The sequence below is a fragment of the Perca flavescens genome, unplaced genomic scaffold, assembly GCF_004354835.1.
Source record: "Perca flavescens isolate YP-PL-M2 unplaced genomic scaffold, PFLA_1.0 EPR50_1.1_unplaced_scaf_24, whole genome shotgun sequence".
Classification (NCBI taxonomy): Eukaryota; Metazoa; Chordata; class Actinopteri; order Perciformes; family Percidae; genus Perca; species Perca flavescens.
The window spans coordinates 30,001-32,500 of NW_021166670.1; the positions used below are offsets into that span (position 1 = coordinate 30,001).

The following is a 2,500-nucleotide window of genomic DNA, read 5'->3' on the forward strand; positions in this document are numbered from 1 at the left end:
TGAGCTAAGAATACAATTTCTCAAAACACATCTCAAAAAGTTCTTACATTTAAAAAAAAAATTCAAAAAATGTAAAAAAAAAAAAAAAAATTCTCCAATCTCTGTTTTTTTTTTTTCAACACTCAAAAACACAGAAATATCTCCAAAAAAATTATAAGATCTGGAAAATTGAATAACAAAAAGATTTTTCAAATATCATAAAAAAATTCAAAAAGATTTTCTAAAAAAAATAAATTTCACTAAAAAATTCTCTAAAAAATTCTCTAAAGAATTCTCTAAAAGATTCTGAAATCTCTAAATATTGGCATTATTATGGTATGGTGAGACCTTACCTGCTGGCGGCCCCTGCAGGCCTGTAGTGGTACTGCACCGTCAGGTTGTAACTATGGCAACGGGTCACGTTGTACCCGAACGGCTCCCAGCGGAGCGTCACCTGTTTGGACTGAACATCCACGACCTCGAGACGCCGGGGACCATGCATCGGATCTGGAGACACAGACCAATCAGAATCACACATCTGGAGACACGGACCAATCAGAATCACACATCTGGAGACACAGACCAATCAGAATCACACATCTGGAGACACGGACCAATCAGAATCACACATCTGGAGACACGGACCAATCAGAATCACACATCTGGAGACACGGACCAATCAGAATCACACATCTGGAGACACGGACCAATCAGAATCACACATCTGGAGACACGGACCAATCAGAATCACACATCTGGAGACACAGACCAATCAGAATCACACATCTGGAGACACGGACCAATCAGAATCACACATCTGAAGACACAGACCAATCAGAATCACACATCTGGAGACACAGACCAATCAGAATCACACATCTGGAGACACGGACCAATCAGAATCACACATCTGGAGACACAGACCAATCAGAATCACACATCTGGAGACACGGACCAATCAGAATCACACATCTGAAGACACAGACCAATCAGAATCACACATCTGGAGACACGGACCAATCAGAATCACACATCTGGAGACACAGACCAATCAGAATCACACATCTGGAGACACGGACCAATCAGAATCACACATCTGGAGACACGGACCAATCAGAATCACACATCTGGAGACACGGACCAATCAGAATCACACATCTGGAGACACGGACCAATCACAGTCACACATCTGGAGACGGACCAATCACAGTCACACATCTGGAGACACAGACCAATCAGAATCACACATCTGGAGACACAGACCAATCAGAATCACACATCTGGAGACACGGACCAATCAGAATCACACATCTGGAGACACGGACCAATCAGAATCACACATCTGGAGACACGGACCAATCAGAATCACACATCTGGAGACGCGGACTAATCAGAATCACACATCTGGAGAGGCGGGCCAATCAGAATCACACATCTGGAGACACAGACCAATCAGAATCACACATCTGGAGACACGGACCAATCACAGTCACACATCTGGAGACGGACCAATCACAGTCACACATCTGGAGACACAGACCAATCAGAATCACACATCTGGAGACACGGACCAATCAGAATCACACATCTGGAGACACAGACCAATCAGAATCACACATCTGGAGACACGGACCAATCAGAATCACACATCTGGAGACACGGACCAATCAGAATCACACATCTGGAGACACGGACCAATCAGAATCACACATCTGGAGACACGGACCAATCAGAATCACACATCTGGAGACACAGACCAATCAGAATCACACATCTGGAGACACGGACCAATCAGAATCACACATCTGGAGACACAGACCAATCAGAATCACACATCTGGAGACACGGACCAATCAGAATCACACATCTGAAGACACAGACCAATCAGAATCACACATCTGGAGACACAGACCAATCAGAATCACACATCTGGAGACACGGACCAATCAGAATCACACATCTGGAGACACAGACCAATCAGAATCACACATCTGGAGACACGGACCAATCAGAATCACACATCTGAAGACACAGACCAATCAGAATCACACATCTGGAGACACGGACCAATCAGAATCACACATCTGGAGACACGGACCAATCAGAATCACACATCTGGAGACACAGACCAATCAGAATCACACATCTGGAGACACGGACCAATCAGAATCACACATCTGGAGACACGGACCAATCAGAATCACACATCTGGAGACACAGACCAATCAGAATCACACATCTGGAGACACGGACCAATCACAGTCACACATCTGGAGACGGACCAATCACAGTCACACATCTGGAGACACAGACCAATCAGAATCACACATCTGGAGACACAGACCAATCAGAATCACACATCTGGAGACACGGACCAATCAGAATCACACATCTGGAGACACGGACCAATCAGAATCACACATCTGGAGACACGGACCAATCAGAATCACACATCTGGAGACGCGGACTAATCAGAATCACACATCTGGAGAGGCGGGCAATCAGAATCACACATCTGGAG

The 2,500-nt window shown here is 44.9% G+C and overlaps 1 pseudogene; it reads right to left on the minus strand.

Annotated features, from left to right (window-relative positions):
- The window catches only part of LOC114551621 (receptor-type tyrosine-protein phosphatase mu-like), a 99,133-nt pseudogene that overhangs the window by 25,815 nt on the left and 70,818 nt on the right, over positions 1 to 2,500 (minus strand).